The sequence below is a fragment of the Myotis davidii genome, unplaced genomic scaffold, assembly GCF_000327345.1.
Source record: "Myotis davidii unplaced genomic scaffold, ASM32734v1 scaffold604, whole genome shotgun sequence".
NCBI lineage: Eukaryota > Metazoa > Chordata > Mammalia > Chiroptera > Vespertilionidae > Myotis > Myotis davidii.
In genome coordinates, this window is record NW_006294875.1 from 580,038 (window position 1) to 602,429 (window position 22,392).

Sequence of the window (22,392 nt, forward strand, 5' to 3'; positions counted from 1 at the left end):
CCCTTTTTTTTTTAATTCTTTTTTCTTTTTACTCTTCCGGTTGGGTGTTTTTTGCTGCCTCATATTCCAAATTGTTGATCTGATTCTCAGAATCCCCGACTCTACTGCAGAATCCCTGTAAATTATTCTTTATTTTAGTTAGTGTATACTCAATTTCTGACTAGTCTTTTTTCATGTCTTTGAAATTCTCACTAAGATCCTTGAAAGTCTCAGTAAGTCTCTTGAAGCTCTCATTAAGGTTCTTGAGAAACCTTATAATCATTGTTTTGAACTCTGTATCCAGTAGTTTGCTTGCTTTCATTTCTTTCATTTGTGACATGTTTCTTTGTCTCTGCATTTTGGCTGCTCCTCTGTCTGTGTTTCTATGTATTTGGTAGAGCTGCTAAGTCTCCTTGAGTTGCTAGAGTGGCCTTGTGTAGTAGGTGCCCTATAGGGCCCAGTGGCTCAGCCTCCCCAGACACCTGAGTTGGACACTCTAGGTGCACCTCTTTGTGGGCTGTGTGCACAATATTGTTGTAGTTGAGCCTTGATTGCTGTTGCTGTCACTGGGTCACTGGGAGTAATTGACCTCCAGGCCAATTGGCTGTGGGGAGCAACTGTGACTACAGCAGGACTTGCTTTAGTAGGGCTTTGGTATTCACTGAGTCTGCCCCTTGAGATTTCAGGGCTCCAGCCAATATCATTAGAGCTTCTATAAGAGTAAAGGCAGTGTAGTGGGTTTTGTAGGAGCTATGGTGATAGCAGAAAAATAATCCTTAACTTCAAGATTATAACATCCTGTGCTGCCAACTTCTGCCTGCACAAGCAAATTGGGGCTCCTTGACCCAGCTGCAGCTTGTTTGACATGTTTTTAGCCTGGGAAAGGACAGGACATTCATATGCAAAAGTGGCTGCCCACAGCTTGGGTGGGGTTGTAAATTGGGTGGGGCAGGGTCTCAGGGAATCACCAGGGCAGAGCAAACAGAAATGGCTGCCAGTCAGCTGTGCAACCAGGGAGGTCCCAGCATGGGAATAATGACCCCTATGAGCACCTCCATCTGGAAGAAAGCCACCCCCAAGTTTCTGCCCCAATGCCAGACAGTCCAGTTTCTCCTTGTATGTGTCTGGGTCCCCCAGAGCCTGAACCAGCACTGGAGCTCAGAGGAAGTGGGAGCTTATAAGTTCAGTTCGTGGTGCCAGCCTTTTAAGAGGAGCAGCTGGGTCTCTAGCAGTCTGCGTGTCACTCAGCCCCAATCTGCACTGGTTTTTACAGCCTGTAGTTCTTAGTGCCTGTAGGGAGTTTCTTTCCCATCTCTGGGACCCTGGGCTGGGCATCTGGTGTGGGGCTGGGACCCCTTGCTCCTCCCAGGGGGCGTCCTCAGAGGAGATCACCCTTCCAATTCAAAAAGCAGCACACGTGGGTGCCAGACCAACCCATGCCTTGCTTCCGCACCTCTTACCAGTCTCAGTATGCTTTGTTCTTTACTTTTCTAGCTGTAGTACTTCCATTCAGCCAGCTTTCCAGTGGATCTGGATGATGGTTGTTCTGTATTTTAGTTGTAATTTTGATGTGGTTGTGGGAGGCAGCGAGTACAGGCATTTGCCTATGCTGCCATCTTGGTTCTCCTCTAAAATCATTCTTTTATAAATCTTTTTAAAAATGAAGTTCTAAAGTCTAAGGACTTTATCATGTTATTTCATGGTGCTTTTGGTTGCAAGTGACAGATGACTCAACAAAAATGAGCTTAAACAATCAGATAGGTTGGGTACAGAGTTGGTGGAGTCAGGGGCTCAACAACATGGTGGCTCTAGTTCCACTTTAATATTCTCTTGTATTTTCCTCATGGTTCCAAAAGGATTATGGCAATTCTGGATGTTACATACAGGTGACAATGCCCAGAAGTAGAAAACAAAGGTCCCTTTTCATTATCAAGGCAAACCTTCTCAGACACCTGCTTTGGGCATTTCTTAGATTGCATTGGCCAGCATTGTGTAACCTGACAATGTCTAACCTGCCATGTGCAAGGGAAAGGCTAGCATTGTGATTGGCTTAGACCAGTGGTTGGCAAACTGCGGCTCGAGAGCCACATGTGGCTCTTTGGCCCCTTAAGTGTGGCTCTTCCACAAAATACCATGTGCGGGCGCGCACGTACAGTACGATTGAAACTTCGTGGCCCATGCGCAGAAGTTGGTATTTTGTGGAAGAGCCACACTCAAGGGGCGAAAGAGCCGCATGTGGCTCGTGAGCCGCAGTTTGCCGACCACTGGCTTAGACCAAAGCGTTTTTCTCCTTTGGTTTTGGCATCCTCTGCAGGACATGGCTTCTTCTTGAAGGGTTAAAAAATCAGTGTGTTCTTGGTAAAAAGAAGAAGGGGATCAAATGGCTATTGGCTGAGCAATCTTCAACGTCTACCATAGTGCTCTGTTCTTTAGTACTCATTTTGAATGGGTAACCTGACCTTTTATGGAGCAAGAAAGAAGGAAACTCTTTTGCTAACATAAGTCATGGGATAGGGGGCTTCTAAAATGTCACAAAGGCTGACTCCTAAACAGTTGAGAAATAAGTTGATGGTCACTAGAGAGGGGGAAACTAAGAATAATGGTTCAAACATGAGAGAGTGTATAGAAGAGGGTAGTAATATAGATAGGGGGGAAGGTTGAATGTAATACAGTAAAACGATTAAGCATGAAGCAGAAGGATTAAATAAGAACATGATCACAGAGGAGAATAGCAAGTACCTCCCACATTGCATTGAGGAAAATGGCTAAAGAGAGACTTTGAAGGGGAGTGGGATGGCCAAGGGGCAAGAGAGTGGGACCAACACATTGAGTAGTTCCTCTGTGCCTAGCACGGGCTGCCTATGTAGAGCAGATGCTGTGATGCCCTGCATATGGTCCACAGTCCTTTCAGGGTGCTCTGGCCCACTTCCAACTGCCAATGTCTATGTCTATCTGTCTGAGAACTCATTTCTACTCCCTCCCACCCCCATGAATATGGGATAATTAACACCCTTCTGTAGTCCCCCTCAACTAATGACTCTCAGGAATTGATATATAAATATCCCATTTCCCTCAACTCTTGTTGGATAATTCTGAGCTGAGGGTTTTACACTGTTTCCCAGTTTTCCTGAGGGTGAGGTTTTAGTTGCCCACTGGTAGCCAGCTTAAAAGCGCACCCCTTATTGGCTGTCTTCTCTTCCTTGCTTCACTTCTCCCTCTTTCATATTAGTAATATGTGCACCTTCAAATAAACTAGTTCCTCCCCCAAAGCCTGGTATCATAATCTGCTTTATGCACATTTTGTTCAATTACTATATCAACCATAGCATAGTAGGTATTATCAGCTCCAATTCATGGGTGAGGTAACAGGCTTAGGAAGGTCAAGTTATCTTCTCAAGTTCATTCAGCTGGTAAATAGCAGAGCTCAGGTTGAAATTTAGGCCTGTCTGGTGAAAGCCCATGCTCTTTCCATGGGATTTACCAAAAAGGATGTGATTGATTCCCTAATAACAATTTATATCTTGGTGATATTAAACAAGATACTTTATCCAGACTGGAGGGCCTGGATAAAGCCAAGAACTGTGGGGTTGCTGCTCCACCTGTTCACAACCTGCCCTAGGTGGCAGCTGGTTGCTTTAGGATTTCCACCTATCAGGTCTTTCTAGGGTAAAGCTCAAGGAGTTTATACAACATACCTGCTCATGAGCATAGTGTGATGAAGCAGATCAAAGATCATAATCATCCACAGTGAATCAGGGGATCCATAGAAAACATGGATCCTGGCTTCAAATTCCAGTTGGAATAGGAACTGATATGAGAACTGAAGGTCTGACTGACCATTGTCTAGAGCTCTGAGTACATGGGCGAACTTCCCAGGCAAGAACTTCACAAGTGATTTACTTCATACGTGGGTGAGCTATTGAGACAATATGATGGACAGGTTAGGAGATGGATTTTGGAGTCAGACATGCCTAGAGCAGATTCTTCTACCACTTTCTAAGTTTCTAATGTGCTAGCACCTTCACACCTCAAGAGCCTGAATGTTCATTTCTTTCCTGTGAGCACTCTCTGATACAACTGAAGTCTTCTCAGGCACAAGTACGTACAACCCAGAATTGTGGGTGAGTAAACATCCCTCAACCAGTGAGGAGTAGTGGTCAGTATAGATGCTGAAGTCTCTCCATCCTCTAGACCAGGAGTGGGGAATATCCAGCCCGTGGGCCATATAAGCCCTGAGAAATAATTTGGTCTGGCCCTGCCAAAGCATTAGGGGTGAGTTTATTAAATGTTTGACCAAATATAGCAGGCTAATTTTTAAGTTGATAGTTTGGTATTGCTCATGAATGATGTTATAAATATTCAAATGGTCCTTGGCAGAAAAAACGTTCTCTACCCTTGCTCTAGTAGGATGATTCTGAGGCATGTTCCACATAGTTTATCAAAGGAACCCTAGCAGAGTTGAGCCTCAGGTGCCTAGAGCTGTAACACATTCTTTAATGAGCTCATTTATTGTTTTTTATCCTTTCCCTGTGTCACTATTGCCAAGTTGCTTAATTTTCTTAAGCCTGTGAAATTAGGATCACATCATCATAGGCTATTTGTGATGATTGAATGAGCTTCTATCTATAGAGTGGTCTGTACATAATAAACGTTCAATAGGAACATGGTGGTTGTTAAATGATCCCTTCTTTTCCGCCTTTAGGCTCCATCCCTGCAGTTACAGTTCCTCCACTAGGTGGCAGAATATCAACATTCATCATCCATGGAAGGCATGCCTCTTAGAAAGAGTAAGTAAAATAAGTAAATTAGAGACCCCGAGGGACTATGGTCAGTGTGACATGAGAAGGGCAAGCCTATGATTAAAACACAATCCAAATAAAGAAAGCAGTGCCCTGAAATTCCAGCCTCAGCCAGATCGGTGTCTGATTCAAGGCTTTGAAAGGTAGAGACTGTTGGATGAATTCCCAAAGCAACATGGGCAACCTGCATGAGAGAAGCAGGTGGAGTATGCAAGAAATTACTGGGTGCTATTTTCCCATGCCTGGGGTAATCCTAAGTCATGGGAGATGACTAGGAGGTGGAGGAATGGCAAGTAGCCAGGGAACAACCAAACAATCACCTGAACAAAGTAGATCTTGATAAGAGTCAGCATGATCCTCTAGTCAGCTTTGGGACAAAAATCTTTCAGGATTATATGGCATTCCTTTTGGCAAGATGTTTGCATCATTGGACAAACCATACCGGCTGAGGATTAATCAACTCCTTGGTTAAAGGGTGGGGAGAATGGGGCATTTGTCTACTGGCTTCAATCCATGATTAGCTGAGGGTTTACCCTGAGTCATTAATTTCACCATTCTTGAAAGAAGTTAAGATGCAGACATGTTAGAAATTGTCTACCATATCTGCTGATGAATTTCAGGTGGGCAAATGTCATATGGTGTGGAGGCATCAACAATGACTGTTTCTCAGATTTTGGTGTATATACAAATCATCTGGGGATCTTGTACAAATGAAGATTTTGATTCTGAAGGTCTTGGGTGATGCCTGAGATTTTGTATTTTTTTCTTTAAATTTTATTTTGTATTGGTTTCCAGTTTAGTGGTTAGGCAATCATATACTTTACCTACTGTTTCTGCCCCTCCCCCATATTTCCAATACTCACCTGGTACCATACATAGTTATTACAATATTATTAACTATATTCCATATGCTGTACTTTACATCTCCATGACTATTCTGTGACTACCAATTTGCACTTCTTATTCCCTTTGCCTCTTTCACCCAGTCCCCCAACGCCTCTCCCCTCTGGGAACCACCAGTTTGCTCTCTGTGTCTATGAGTCTGTTTCAATTTTGTTCATGTATTTTGTTATTTAGATTCCACATGTAAGTAAAATCATGTGGTATTAGTCTTTCTCTGACTGACTTATTTCACTGAAGATAATACCTTCTAGGTTCATCCATGCTGTTGCAAATGATAAGACCCCCTTCTTTTTTTATGTCTAAGTAGAATTCCATCGTATATAAATTTACCACAGCTTTTTAATCCATTAACCTATTGATGGGTACTTGTGTTGCTTCCATAGCTTGGCTGTTGTAAATAATGCTGCAATGAACATAGAGGTGCATATATTCTTTCAAATTAGTGTTTTGGGTTTCTTTGGTTATATACCTAGAAGTGAAATTGCTGGGTCATAAGACAGTACTATTTTTTAAGTTTTTGAGGAAACTCCATATTGTTTTTCATAGTGGCTCCACCAATCTGCATTCCCACAAACAGTGCATGAGAGATTCTGCATTTTTAAAAAGCTCCCAGTTATGTTAAAGCTGATGGTCCACAGATTACATTATATATATATATTTCAGGGAGAAAGGGAGAGGGAGAGAGAGAGATAGAAACATTAATGATGAGAGAGAATCATTGATTGGCTGCCTCCTGCACTCCCCACACTGGCGATCAAGCCTGCAACCCAGACATGTGCCCTGGCTGGGAATTGAACCATGACCTCCTGGTTCATAGGTTGATGCTCAACCACTGAGCCATGCCATCTGGGCCACAGATCACATTTTGAGAAGCAAAGCACAATTATTTAAGCCAGTCCTGCTATTTCTTTCATCATCCTATATCACTAGTAACCCTGAACAATGTTGGGTGCACCAGGGCCCCTGAGCTTTGGTCTTTCTTCAATGTCTTCATCTTCAAAGTGGGGGGCTTGGATTAGAGGAGTTAACTGGGGTAGTGGGTGGGATGAAGAGAGGAGGGAGGAGTTTTAAAATAGCATTTCAATATTTAGAAGACATTGAGATTTTAAAAAAACCTTCTAAAAAGCAAACTAGGAACAAATCTGGGCTGGCCCAAATCCACAGACAATAACTTAGTTTTTCTAAAAGATCTATATCTCCTGGGAGTTGGGGATGATATTGTAGTTTCCTGATGAGTGGCCTAGAGATTTTTTGTTTTCATGTAAAGGGGGTTATTGGTTTTAAAAGTTTGAAAAAGACTGTATTTGATGATCTGTGAGACCTCAGCCAGGTCTAATATCTTCCCATTGAATTTTATATAAATATATTATATTATTATATTAACTTATTGATTTATGTCTGTCTTCCCTACTGGCCTGGAAGCTTGTCTAGCCTGGGATTTATTTCTATCTCTATCACCCACTCTAGTGCCTGGCACACAATAGATGCTTAGTAAATACTTGAATACAAGAATGAACCTATGGATTTATTTTAGGTCTAAAAAATTCCTGACACCACGAGGCTGAGCCATGTACTGGCTTTTTGGAAACAGTCTTTTAAGATATTTTTTGACCGATGTGGTACTAACTCCTTTCAAGTTTTATTGTAACAGAATCCTAGCCACATAAAACCCCAATGTCCAGGATTTTATAACCCTATAAATTAATGTGAGCTATTCCAGAGTATATACCATTTAGTGACATCCCAATGACGATTCTTTGGCTGGAGAATTGTTTGAAAATGGTGCTTTGGAGTAAGAAACATCTGCCCTGGTTTGCTGTGAATGAGGAGTTTGTAGAGTACATTTTGATGGGCTCTGCCTGATTGAACTTGCCAGGGAGAGGCGGAGGCACCACTAATTACATGTCTTGCACTATGGGTTGGAAATAGATTCACAGAACAAATGCTCTGGCCCACAAAGCCTCAAAAAGTGACAAAAGCAGCATATACTTCAACTTCATTTTAAAAAATCCCAGCATTGCAGAACAGAGTCAGCCATACAATTTTTCCTCTTTTTCATGTGGCTCTTAAGACACAAAACAATGAACTAACAGAGGATCTGGAAATCTACTTGGAAATTCAGAAAAACAACTCCACAGTGGCAAAAAAGATGTAGACAGTGACATTGTTAACATGTGATTTTCACTGGAGGTATTAATTAGTAACTCCCTCAGGCCCTTGATATGCTTGAAACAGGTTAGCACCATTGCTTGACTTATACAAACTTGACTGCACTCAGTTAAATTGCTCTTCTTCAAGTAGGTTTTAGTTATACAATTCCCAAAGAGAGCTTCCTAAAAAGGAGGAAATTAGAAGAAGCAGCAAGCAGAATGAGAGGCCTAATTGGGTGATGAGTGGGAGCCAGGAGAAGCCCCACACCTAGGTTCAAAAGATGAATTCTGTAATTGTAGGCAGCCCCATTAAGATAAAATTTAGTAGAGTTTAGGCAACAGCAAGCTCAAGAAAAACCATCAGTGGGATGCAGGTGCCCAGTGGCTAAATATCTGTTGGACTACACTTCCTAGCCCTGTTTGCAATTCTGTATAGCCATGTGACTGAGTTATAGCCAATAGAATGTGAGCACAAATGAGGTGCTCTGTTTCCAGGGTTGGTCTATAAATACTGCCCGCACATGATATTTCATGCTTTTCTTCATTCTATCTTAACACAGATAAAAAAAGGTGACTTTGGAAGCTGTGTGCTGAATATAGCAGAGCCTCAAGATGGAAGGCATGGGTCACCACTGCTTGGAAGAGAGCCACCTGACAATCAGGACTTTATGTGAGTGACAAAAAAAACCATTTGTGTGTGTGTGTGTGTGTGTGTGTGTGTGTGTGTGTGTGTGTACAAGTGGTGAGATATTGGGATTTATCTGTTTTAGTAGCTTCTATTACCATAATTAAATATATAGTCTTTGACTATATATAGAGGGATTGTAGAAAGAACAAAGGAGGGTTTTGCTGTTCTTTCCTGGACATTACCCTGTAAGAGGGATTTTGTCAACTGGAACTGTACATCAGTAAAATACAAGAGTGATGAGGAAGTGGGAAATTATATATTGGAGAGGATAAAAGCCTAAAGAAGAGGAAAATTGGTGTGGAGTAAGAATATACATCTGTTTGTAAAGTTTTGAAAGTATGTCACAAAGAAGTGGAGTGCCAGAAAGCAAAGCTAAGAGCAAGGTTTGAGCTTAATATAAAGAAGAACTTTCTAATAATTAGCATTGCCCCAAAGTGGAATGGCCTTTCTTACCAAGTAAAGCCCTCTCCATCTTTAGTAGATGTTATTGGTTGATCACTCGGTATCCATTTCCCCCCTTCTTGACTACATGACCCTAATTTTGTTGAAGTATATCTTCATGTGATTATGAGAGAGGAACCCCATCACAAGCTCCAGGAATGGATCCTGATTAGTCTAAGCCATTCGGCACATGGCATTTTCTCAATAGCTCTTACTGGTCTAGAGGTTGGTACATACCTTAGGCTGACCTAATAAAACTTAAAAGAAGCTCTTTCTTGTATTTCATGGTTCAGGGAGATATTTTCCCTCTCTCTTGCTGGACATGCATTAGAATTCATTAGTCCTGACCCTCACTGGCAGCCATCTTGTTGCCATAAGGGGAATCAGCCTTAAAATGAAGCTACCACTGAGGATTGCAGAGCAGAGAGATGGAAAGCATCTGTCTATTAAGCTGCTGATCATCCTATGCCTGAAGGCTCCTTTACCTCTGAATTTCACTTTGAGTTGGGTTTTCTACTGTGTCTAGCTTAAAATATCCTAGTTGACACAGTGCTCCTGAAGAGATTTGGAAATGTAGGTTGTCATCAACAATGTCGGAGGGGACTTCTAACCTGGGCAGCAGATGGACCTCTTAGGATAGTATACAACCCCAAAAGTTATAAACTCTGTTGGAAGACATACAGTCAACTTCATTCAAATTAAAATGTAGGCTTCCTTACAAGTGTCTGGAAATACATTTTGTAATGAACTTATGTTGTCTTTTGGCTGTCACACATCCTACCCACTCCCTTCCTGTTGACCCCCATATATTTTTTTTTTTGTAGAAGGTCTCCCATAACATAGACAACTTTTTGTCCATAGCAGATCTGGGCTCCATCTTGGAGAGTGTGGAATCATTGATTGTAAGCATCTACCTACCGGGAACTACATTTCTCATGCCTCTTTACATGTAATTGAGGCCATAGGACTGTTGTATGCCAATGGAATGGGAGTAGTAGTAGTAATGTACATCTAGTCTGGGTTAAGAAGCTTAAGCAGTGGGTGTACCTTCATTGTCTCTATTCATCTTCCAGGTGAATCCAAAGGACTCCAAGACCCAAGAGGAGGGTGGAGCCACAATATGGAAGGAGCTAGGGTCATGAATAATCTTGTGGAAGATTTGCTGCCAACCAAGAATATTTGTGTTGGCAGCAAATATTATTATTCCTTAGGCATACAGTTATATGCCTAAGGAATACACTTCAAGCATGTTAAGCCATTAACCTTGGGGTTTGTTAATTACAGCAATTAGTATTGCCCTAACTAGTACATTCTCACTGTGTATGGTCTTAGTAGGGGGAAATAGCCATTTCAGTCTCTTGGAGGTACTCCCATTTTGAAAAGCAAAAGGGTTCAGTTCCCCTTTCTATCTGTGTCCTGGTAAAGCTGAGGGTTAGTTAGACACTTACACACTTGCTCCTGGGATACTAAATCTTAAACAAGAAAAAACTTGAGGAGAAATACTGTGCTGTGGTAATTGGGCTTTAGCTATGGTTTCGCTGTTTCAATAGCACCCTTGGGTCTGCTGGTTGTCCAACCTTCTCCTCCAGCTTCTCATTGATTCTATTAGCCTGTGATAGCCTGATAATTAATTCCCTCATTTGCTTAAGAAAAGCAGAGTTTTTAGTCTTGCTTACAATCATATGGTGGTGGGTTTTATTCATAGAAGCAACTCATTTCAAACTCTTGTTTTTCCTTTGTTTTAAATTTTATAAGTGAAGTCTTTCCCTTACAAAATTCTGTATTTATTTCGGCATTTGTCTCTGCTTTACTATCTTAGATTCATGATCTAACAGCAGTTGATGTTTGGCACCATTCAATTTCCTCCTTTTGTTGACTGCCTGTCCAGATAATCAAGTAGTTACTTATTTTTTCCTTTTGTTGATGGTTTGGTCTCTCCCCTAGCTTTCAGCAATTATTTTCCTCACTTGCCTTACTTACAGATTGTCCTTAACTATGCATTTCTTGTGGCATTTCTACTTGTTAACAATTTCTAGCATTAAGCTGTGTCATTCAATTAACAACATGTAGCGTTTTTTGTGTGTGTGTTTTTTGGTTTTTTTTTTCCTGATGGGGGAAGGGCACAGTTGGTGGAAAAAACACTGAATTTGTTTTCCCAGAGACCTGCTTCTGTTACTTACAGGATATGTGACCTTGGGCAAATCATTGAACTTGTCTCTCCCTGAGACTTGTTTTGCTAAGTAATTAGAATGAGAGAATACACAAAAGTCTAAGGGTCAGTTACAATGACAGCAGTTAATTAAAAGCCATGTGGCTAGAGATATACAGTTGGAGGGAAAGTAGGAAAGTATGAAGGTAGGAAATCCACAGCCTTGCTTGGGAAGTCAGGCTGTGAGAGCTATGAAGCAGGGAAGAATTGTTCACCCAGACTGCCATCAGCTGATAGGAAGGAACCATCCAATCACGGTTTCTTTTGCAGCCAGCTTTATACTCTTGGTTTGTCCTCACATACAGTCCTTGAAGAGACTCCAAACAGAGCAGTGGCCCTGCCTCAGCATTTATTCAGTCCTCACACATTGTGACCACAAGACAAATTTGAACCCTCTCAGCAACCTTTTACATAATTCAATTCTTGCACAATCTTTGATCAGCCATTTATACTGGCGACTGAACTGCATTACAAACTCCACCCCCACCTCTCAAACACTGTACTGAGGGTCAGATTTGGTGATCTCAAACACAGGCCTCAGTTTCCTCAACACTGGATGGCTCAACTGCTGCTTCCAGAGTCCCCTCTCATGTCCCAGCCCACTGTAATGCTGGAAGATGATCTTGTGACCCCCCACCCCAGTGTCTGCTTAGTTTCTGAATCCAGTTAACTTTACTTCCCAAAAGCAAAAGAACACTTCTGCCTGGAGTTTTCTGTTGTTGAAAACCTCCCCCCTCTCCCTTTGCTTGGTGGAGCTTGTTGTCATAGAAACATGCAGCCAGAACTCTGAGGTTTATACTAAATCCAGCCAAATGGACTCATCTGTGGCTACAGAAGACCAGGACAGAGTATATCTCCAAACCTGGTGATTTGCAAATAAAAAACAAGTATCTAGCCACTTTGATAACTTTTCACAAAATTTCACCTTTTTTCTTCGAGGTCACTTGACAAAATAAGATAAAACTGGGGCCAATTAGGTTCAATTTGCTTATATTTTAAAATATTTCTTACAAATAGATGCATTTATCTTAGGCCATCTTTTGACTTGGAAAAAATTATCTTCTCTTCTAAAACATATTGTGTGTTTGAACTTGAGCCAAGAAAAAAATGACAGTAAAAACAGGCTTAAATAACTAGTAATATTCAGATAACAATAATCAAATGTTATTTAATAACACTCAAATATTCTGAACAATATTCCCTCCTAGCACATCTACATACACACTACTACTACTACTACTACTACTACTACTAAAGCCATCTTTGCTTCACTGATATAACAACTGGGCCACACTAGTTTTGTTTGTGTATGTGTGTTTTATCATAACAATTTCAAATACACACACACACACACACACACACACACACACACACACACCCTTAGTTACCTTTCCATTAATCAGATAAAAATTGAGAAAAGAGTAATATTCCCCCCAGAGTTTGGAAAATCTAGACTAAGTATGCCTTTTTGATTGTTCTACGGAGGTTCAAGGCCAAGTAGAGAGCAGTTGGTTAAGGACAATGTAGCACCATGGGGAGGTATAGGGTTATTGGAATGCTGAGCCAGACAAATTCATTTCAAATGGAGCATAGGAAAATAAGGAGGTTTAGAATGTAGGAATCTCAGCTCTTTAGGTGCCACTATGAAATGTTAAGATCAGCTAGGGCCCCCAGGATGCAAGCAGACTCTTAGTCTGAGGTTTGGAATTAGAGACGTGTTGCTAACTGACACAAAGCGGGAAAGATTCACGCACACAAGAGACTGTGGCTGGGCTGTCAGGCTGCATTTGTGTCTGCCTGAGTTGCTCTGAAAAGATCCTCCTTTCCTGAATCACTAAGACCCCTCAGACAATAGAGGGATGGAGTGGTGACGCTCCCTGTGCTAAGCAACAGATGGGAGACATGGGAGTGGGAGCTTTTATCTTGGCTCTGTTACTGATAACTACCACTGAACACAACCTAATGGCTTCAGCTTCCTCAGCTACTGGGGGCAGGGGGATGAGGAAGCATCTGGGCCATCCCATGGAGATGATACAAGACAATGAGTCATCACTGCAACTTACCTGCCCTCTTCTCCTCATCCAAGTCACCTCTCACTGAGATTTTAGCAGTTACCTTCCATTTGGTTTCCTTGCTTCTGCTCCTACTTCCTTATAGCTTATTGTTCACCCACACTGAAACCAGAGTGATCCTCTCAAAATACAAGTTGAATTGTGTGATTCTTCTGCTCAAAACACTCTGATGGCTTCCCAATATTCTTACTATGACCTATGAAGCCTTACACAATCTGTCCACACTGCCATTCCTTCTCTAACTTCATTTATTAAACATGTCATTTCTATTCACACCTCGGAATTTCTGTACTTGCTGTTCCCTGTGCTTGGAATGATCTTTCACCAAGTACTTGCATTATGTGTTGCTTTACCTCCTTCAGATCTCTTCTCACATGCTGTCTTCCCTGTGTTAGTCAGCTATTGCCATAATTAGGCTGCATAATAAACCCCAGACTTAGTGACTTACAAGAAACATTTATTTCCATACTCATGGGTTCAAATGATACTTGATTGGTCTAGGATGGGCTTAGTTTGTTAGCTCTGCTTTAGGCTGCAGGTTTGGTTCAGGTCTGCTCTGTGTGTGCTTGTGTTGAGGCCCAGAATGAAGGGGCATTGGCTATCCAGGGCATGCGCTTCTCATAATATATCATCAGAGTCTAATAGCCAAGCCAAATAATGTAAGCATTTAAAGATCTCTGCTTGTATCACAGTCCATGAACTTTCTATTGGTCAAAAGAAATCACATGACCAAGCCCAACATTAAAGAGTTAGGAAATATACTCAGCCCACACTGGGAGGGGGAAGAATGAGAATATTTGCTGAACATTTATCCAAACTATCACACATATGCACACACATCCATCCCCCACCCCTGCCAGCACTCCCTATTTCACCACCTTTGCCTTTTCTCCGTAGGGATTATCATCACCCTACATATAACATATTTTATTTATCTACTTTGTTTATTATCTGTCTCACTGGTAAAATTGAGGCTCTTTGAGAACATGAAGTTTTGTTTGTTTTATTCACTGCTGTATCATCAGTACCTCCAACAGTACTTGGAACATAGTGGGTGCTGGATAAGTACTTTTTGAATGCCAGAGTAAATTAAGTCCACCTAGTAATGTGAGGACTCATTAAATGAAGTTCAGTAATGAATTATAGGAGCTTTCACCCTTATGAATAGAGACATAATCTTTGCAAAAGATTGGTCTTATCACTATATATTATGTATACCACATTGCCACCACTACTACCAGCATCATCACCATTACCATCATAATCTGCATTAACATCACTGCAAACACCACCATTTCCTCACCACCATCATCGACACTAATACCATCATCATCATCACAATCATTACAATCACCATTACTAGCAAAGCTTCTACCAAATCGCTATTGTCACTACCATCACCACTACCACCACATCACCATGGCCACCTCCATTACCATTTTATGTTTACCACCATTATCCTGATCACTCTAATCTTCTTCACTGCCATCATTATCACTGTTACCATCACCATTATCTCCATTTGATGATGATGATTGATAGTAATACTGATTGCACACAGCTCTCAATAAACTAATTGCAGTACAGGAAGCAGAAGAAATGATCATTTTGTCTTAGTAGGCTAGTTGCAAGGAAAAACCTCAATGAGAAAATTATTTCTCTTGAGAGCCTCAAAGTAAATCTATAACATTATACAGCCAATATTTACTACAGCTTTAGAAATGCAACCCACTCTTTTTGGAGTTCTGCAAAAGTTATCAAACCTTGCCTTTTACTTCCTAAGTAGCACTGAAATTGTCTCCAGATCTTCTTCCTTTTGGAGGGAAAAATGTTTTTACAAAGTCATTTCTCTTATATTACTTCTTGTTGCATAACAATAGAACACGTGACTTCTTGATTAATCTTTTCCATTCTGAAACAAAATCTTTCTCTGAATTGATGCTGCTTCTCTAGTTCTTTGTAAACACTGCCTGACAAAAATGTGTGGGTGCTGGAAAGCCCCCAAAATACCAGGGGTAAGATTAAAGTTCACAAAATCTCCACTTCACATCAATTCTCTCTGCTTACAGAGCAAAGCAGTGTAGTCTTTCTTCCACCTCTGCTTTTTTTTTTTTAAACAACATTCCTTTTTAAGGCCAGATTTCACCTTAATTTTATTTGGCCCATGACTCTAAAATGATCTATTAAAGCCTCTATTTTATTTATTTATTTTTGCTGAAGACATCAAATGAACTGATTTAAAATATGGAAATATTCAAGATATGCTACAAACACCTGAGCTGGTTAGTGAATAGAGCGTTGGCCTGTGGACTGAAGGGTCCCGGGTTCAATTCCAGTGAAGGGCACATGCCTGGGTTGTGGGCTCAATACCCAGTAGGGGGTGTGCAGGAGGCATCCAATCAATGATTCTCTGTCATCATTTATGTTTCTATCTCTCTCTCTCTCTCTCCCTCTCCCTTCCTCTATGAAATCAATAAAAATATATTTAAAAAAAAGATATTCTATAAAAAGATCTTTATCATAACATATTGTACCATAGATGGGGAAGAGTATCTTGAAGATGGTGTGAAGAAGAGTTTTATTTAATTCTTAAAACCATTTTTCTTTGAAGGAACCTGCTATTATGATGAAACACCAGGAGTACAGTTTATCATATCCTGATGGCAATGCATCTGATTTTGATTCTATCAAATACTAAGAAAAAACTATATTGCTGGGGAGGGGGATGGTTGAAAAAGGAATGTTAGTCTCCTGAGAAGCCTTTCTTTTTTTGTGGATATGAGAGACTGTTTCACAGGCAGAGGGAGAACTAGATGAAAAGGCCTATACTGTTAAGAAGTTAATAAAGAAACATTTTCCCGGTGATGCCAAAATAATTGTGTGACTGAGGTCCCGTGTCTTCTGAGGGCATCTGATGCAACAAGATGGCAGAAGTGATGGGACTTAGTTGCCCTAGCTGTCAACTCAAAACTAGTCAGGTCAAATCTGTGTTTGAATCTTCCCATCATTTCCTTATTTCTCTAAATGACTATCATCTCTGGTGGCTTGGGCTGGGCTACCCTGGGAAAATGTCAGTCTGAGGTTAGCTGAGGAGCAGTGGGAGCCACCTCATCCATAGGATTCCAAAGCCATCCCCACTTGAAAGGCGTTCCAGGAGGTGGACAACCCCAGATACAGCAGTTCCACAAATGAAGCTGGGAGAGCAGCTGGTCTGTGCCAAGAGTGCTTCTGCTGAGCTGAGGGTTTTGCTGTGTGAGTCAGGACAGGCTCTCGGCAGGGAGGCTGGGATTTGAACTTGGGATGTGTTCAGTTGTTAAAAGATATTGGAAGCAGGCACTTCCTGTAAAGGGATTCAGTTTCAACTAAACAGTATTCAGTTTACAGTTACTTTGGGCCTAAAGAGGGATTTTTTTTTGTGTATTTGGATCACAACAGGATCTCTGAGTAGAGATGTGTAGACATTTGTAGAGGAGTGGGAAGGAGTGGGTAGGGGAACAGAGTAGTGTCTTGTGAGTGAGACTGTGGACCTGTCTCCTTATCCTGCAGGATTTTTTAGTGAAAACTCGGCTCTGAAATATATCTGGGCCTCAACAAGTATCCAGTGTTTTATGGATCAGGCCTGAGAAGGGCACATCTAAAACAGAGGTTAGGGAGTGTGGCCTGCTGTGTTCCCCAGGAAGCAAACTCTAATGGAGAGTTTCATTTGCAGAGAGTTTAGTAGAGGTGCTTTTAGGATTAACACTTGTGAAAGAGGAGAACTAGCAGGATTAGACTGGGGATCATTTGAGCTACAGTGCAGTCACAACAAGGGCCTCCGTTGATCCTCTGGGGAGCTCTGGATCTGGAATAACTATGGAGAGATGTCTTGCATTAGAATGAGGGCCCAGGTCTTTATACCTCTGCATCCACCAGTCATTACATGTGGGCTCTCCCAATAAAGGGGCAGCTCTCTCCATCAAATGGAGAATATTTGGCTGCCAACACTCCAGTCAGCTAGGTGAATGTACTTCAAAACTGAAGGGAGTATTTGGCAAGCACAACACAGCATGCACTACACTGAACTAGAAACCAAGCGGAATAATCGTTCCCTAGAAGGGCACCAGCAACAAATAACCTACTAATTTACTCCCTATCCCTTTTAGTGTCAATTCTAGACAATTTGAAAAATATTTGAGTGTTTACTGTGGTCCAGGCACTGGGGATACACAGATGATAAAAACAAAATTTCTGCCTTTGATGGACCCAAGATGGTGGAAAGACATCTGATGGAAAGTCAAGATGTATCAGAAATTAACTACCACTCAATGTGGTTATAAAGATACTAAACAGATAGAATAGTGTGCAGAGGGGGCTATCAGCTTAATTAATGTGTGATATTCCAAGTTTTGTGCAGCAGTAGACTACTGAGCATATATCACAACATAAACACATTATAATTTAGAAAAACAATCATTTCATGATGTTTCATTTTCCCTATCCATTATGGAGAAGTTTTCTCCTCCTGAGTGGCAATGCAATTCTTGATAATGGCAGACAAGCCAAAATGTTTCCAAAAACACTTGGACTTCCTTTTGGATAAATAAATATTTATTGACAGATTTAAAAAATCTGGCTATTATAAAAAAGACTAGAAATAACAAGTGTTGGCAAGGATGTGGAGCAAAGTGAACCCTAGTGCACTGTTGGTGGGAATGTAAATTGGTGCAGCCACTGTGGAAAACAGAATGGAGGGTCCTAAAAAATTTAGAAATAGAGCTATCATAGGATCCAACAATTCTGCTTCTGGATCTTTATCTGAAAAAGTGACAACCATAACTCAAAAAAGAATATCTTCACTCCCATGTTCATTGCAGCATTAGTTACAATAGCCAAGATTTGGAACCAACCTAAATGTCCATTGATAGATGGATAAGAAATTGTGATTTTACGGAGAGAGAGAGAGAGAGAGAGAGAGAGAGAGAGAGAGAGAGAGAGAGAGAGAGAAGAATATTATTGAGCCATAAGAAAGAATAAACTCTCGCTAATTTGTGACAATATGGATGAACCATAAGGGCATTATGCTAAGTGAAATAAGTCAAACAGAGAAAGACACATACCCTATGAATTCTCTTAATGTGGAATATAAAATATAGGTGAACTGTTTCTGTTGTTTTTAGTTTAAATAAATTGAAAAAATAAAATGTGTTTGTTGAAGAACACAAAAAAGAAGGGGTGAGAGGAGCTGGATGATGATAAGAGAAGCAATAAAGACAAAACATGTCATAGCTACTTTAGCAGAGTTGGGATTAGAACTCACATTTTCTATACTTTGTTCAGAGTTATTCTTCCAGCACTGATATAATTTCCCCCAGAGCAGCTTTCCTTACATAAACTGATACTCTCTTTGCTGAAGTATCCTCTGTGCTTGGTTAGACAAAACCTTCTGATGATCATAGGCCCAATCCCTTCTGGAAGACCATCAGCCTCTTTGTTCTCTGGCCACAGACTTCACCCTTAATGGCATTCTTTCTAAAAAATATATTTTTATTATTTATTTAAGAGAGGAAGGGAGAGGGAGAGATAGAAACATCAATGATGAGAGAGAATCATTGATTGGCTGCCTCTTGCACACCCCCTATTGGGGATCAATCCCATAACCTGGACATGTGCCCTGACCAGGAATCAAACTGTGACATCCTGGTTCATAGGTCCGTGCTCAACCACTGAGCCACACCAGCCTGGCTCAGTGCCATTCTTGCTGAGGTGTGCCACTGGTCCCACTGGAGAGCGAGATGAGAGGGAGGGATAGATTTGTGCAAACTGATTAACAAGATTAAGGTGGCTATTCAAAAATATTTATCAGCTGGTGCAGCATGACAACCAATCAGGCTGAAAACAACCAGCAAAAGCTGTGTAAACAGGTTGAATACTAGCCTGTTCAGGATTATTAGAGAATTGTAAGTGGTTATCTTTTAAAAAATAATTTGTTTGAAAACAACATTTCTGTTATTGTTTTTGCTATTGAACCCCCACCCTTTTTTTTAACTTTATTGAACATTGTAGTATTGCCCAGAAATTAATCAAGGGGTGAACTCATGGAACAAGCATTAACATATTTTAGCTATGGGCAAGAGGTCTGGAGAAGATACTAAAATTATTGATAGGACTCCCAGTGAGTCTTCAACAGTTACAAATCTGAAGCCTCTGTTTGTTTATTAGTATTTCCTTTGTCTCTATAAAACAAAACCAAACGTTTTTTGATTATTCTTGTGTTTATCAAAATGACACATGTTCACAAACAAGCTTATTTTTTATCTTTACAAATTTTTATAAACAAAGAAATAGAGAAAAATCAAGAATAACATAATAAATACCTGTGGTCTCACCTTTCAGAATTACAAATCCTAACATATAGACATTTTTACTTCAGTTTTAAGGTAAAATTAAAGTTTCCTTTTGCTGATTCCATGCTTCTCCTTCCCTTCCCAGAGGCAACCAATGCAGATTTCCCATGTCTTTTTCAGACCTAGCCATTCTCAGCCCTGGCTGCACATTAGGATCACCTGGCAATATCTGAGAAACCCCTGGTGCCTGGGTCTCATACCAGACAAATAAAACCAGAAAAGAGAAAGGGGTAGGAAGTGGGAAATTCAATCAATTAGTCTTTTTTTCTAAATCAGGGTGATTTTTGTTTTCTATTTCAGTATGATTTTCCAGAATCCTAAGCATGTTTTTGTGTGTATTTTGAACCCCCTATTTAATGTAGATATGGATAGGTCTTAGTTTCCCTTCTTGAAATTGGAGAGTGCTAGGTGACAAAGGGAAGGACTATAACTTGCTCTCTTTTAACATCACCTGCATCAGTAGTTTTTAAAGCTCCCCAGGTAATTCCAATGTACAGCCAAGATTAAAAACAAACCACTGTCTAGCTCAGGTTTGCATATTTTTAGTACATGTGTATTTCTATCTATCTATGAACGATGCATTTTATTGCTTGTCTGTGTGTGTTTAAAAGCATGAGTTCATACTGATACTTCCTCCAGTTCAGCACTACAGGGTTCATTCTAACCTTTCTCTTCTTTATTTGTAATTCTTTTCCCCAACAGTGGGAAGCCTGGTTCTCATTACCCATAATACATTTATGTATTTTCTCAGTCCTAGTACATATATAAAATACTCTTAGAATTGCTGGACTAAACCCCCATGAAAAACAATTTACTAGCTAGAGAACAATATACAGTTTTCTTTGTCTTTAACCTTATAGTATACAAGCTACTGTTTAACAAATTTACTACTGTTTAACCAATTAACAAATTTACTTAGGTTAGTTATTTTCCTTTCAGTGTGGTTGTCTTGTTCACTTGTTCATTTTTTACTAACTATATATCATCTTGAGCTCTCTTCCCACCCTGGCTTTAATCATTATTTTTTTTATGGCAATCAAAGCATTAACACAGTTCTAAAAGCCAGAAAGAATAAAAATGTATACTCATGAAAATGTTACTTCCCTACCTCTAGACCCTGTTCCCACTCCCCATTTTTTTCCACTCCATTCCCACTCATCCCCTATATTATCCATTCTCCTCAGTTTCTATATTTCTTTCTATATCTCTTTTGTACAATTGAGCAGATACATGTATAGTTCCTTCTTTTTCACATGAAGGGGAGCACATTATGGGTATTCTTTCACCCTGTCCTTTTTTTCTCCCAACTTACCATTATGTCTTTGAATTCACTCTATATCATTTCATAAATAACCTCCTCATTCTTTTTTTTCACATCTGCATATAGTACTCCATTGTGTAGATGCTCCATTTCTTTATTCGATCACTCTTCCATGTATCATTTAGGTTGTTTCCAATATTTTGCAATTACAAATGATGCCACAATAAATAATCTTGTGCATATGTAGTTTTGCATTGTTGGATGTGTTTTCCACAAGAGATAATATTGAGTCAAAAGGTAACTTGCATATATAATTCTGTACATATTGCTTAATTTCCCTCCAGGAGGGCTGCACGAGTTTGCATTCTCACCAATAATGTATGTGAGTGCTTGTTTCCTCACATCCTTGACAACACAATTTGTTGTCACCCTCTTTTTAAAATCCTCACCCAAGGGTATGTTTTTATTGAAGAGAGAGAGAGAGAGAGAGAGAGAGAGAGAGAGAGAGAGAGAGAGAGAGAGAGAAAGAGAGAGAGAGAAACATTAATGTGAGAGAAACATCGATTGGTTGCCTCTTGTAACCACCCTGACCAGGGATGAAACACACAACCTAGGCATGTGCCCTGACTAAGAATCAATCTGCAACCTTCTGGTGTATGGGACAATGCTCCAACCCACTTAGTCATCCATCCATGGCTGTTGTCATACTCTTAAAGTTTTACCCATCTGATAGGTGAGAGATGGTATTTTAGTGTTGCTTTATTTTGTATTTCTTTAATTATGAATGAGTATGAACATTTTTTTTATGTTTAAGGGTCATTTTTATAACTTCTTTGTGAATTGTCTGTTTATGTATTTTTTTCAATTTTTCCATCATTTTTTTGTCCTTTGTCCCCTAGTTAAAAAAGGATTTAAAAACTTTTATTGTGGCAAAATATATATAACAGAAATTTGCCATTTTAAGTGGGCAGCCAGTAGCATTAAGTACATTCACAATGTTGTGCAACCATTGCCACTGTCTATTTTCAGAACTTTCCACACATCAAACATAAATTCTGTAACCATTAAGCAATATCTCCACATTCCACCCTTACCCAGTGCCTTGTCCTTACATTTTAAGAGTTATTTATATTTCAGAAATATGAATCCATTTTCTGTGATATATTTGAGAATTTTTCTCTCCATTTGTCTATTGTCTCTTTACCTTGTTTATAGTGGGTTTGGCCATGCAAAAATTGTTTTTAAATAATCAAAATTGTCCACCTTTTCTTTTATTGTCTCTGGATCTTTTTTTTTTTTTAAAGTCCACAAACCCCAAATAAGCAGTGGCTGGCTTCAACATGCCCTGTATCTCTTTTATATATTTTATTGATTTTTTAAAGAGAGGAAGGGAGAGGGATAGAGAGTTAGAACAGTCAGGGCTGTCTCTGGACCTTGAGACATAGTTAAAAAACCTCTTTCTACACCCAGATTAGAGAGAAATTCACTAATGTTTTTTTCTAGTACT